The sequence below is a fragment of the Halyomorpha halys genome, unplaced genomic scaffold, assembly GCF_000696795.3.
Source record: "Halyomorpha halys isolate HHAL.00 unplaced genomic scaffold, Hhal_1.1 Scaffold125.1, whole genome shotgun sequence".
Classification (NCBI taxonomy): domain Eukaryota; kingdom Metazoa; phylum Arthropoda; class Insecta; order Hemiptera; family Pentatomidae; genus Halyomorpha; species Halyomorpha halys.
The window spans coordinates 247,084-247,445 of record NW_027108888.1 but is presented as its reverse complement, the minus strand read 5'-3'; positions in this window follow the sequence as shown (position 1 = coordinate 247,445).

The window sequence follows — 362 nt, the reverse complement described above, 5'->3', positions numbered from 1 at the left end:
CGTAATGCTATCGTCTGTTTTCCAAGTACTTATAATATTGATGTCAATGATTAAATTTTGGGAGAGTAATTTGCTCTAGTAAACCTGTAATTTGTGGTCCTGAGCTTTCCAAAGTTTTGTTTATTGCCTAATTTTTTTTAAAAAGTTTTCAACATGCTTCCAGTAAAATAATAATTTAAAATATATTATAAATGATTGAAAATCAAATCAGAATACAAATCTGGTGCCGTGCATCCCTAACTTTCACTTACTACCCTGAAAGATAGAAATTTCAAATATTTTTTTTTTTTTTTATTTATTTATTGTAATTTACAACTGTACAAAATAATACAACAGGTAAATATGTAGTATGTTTCATATAC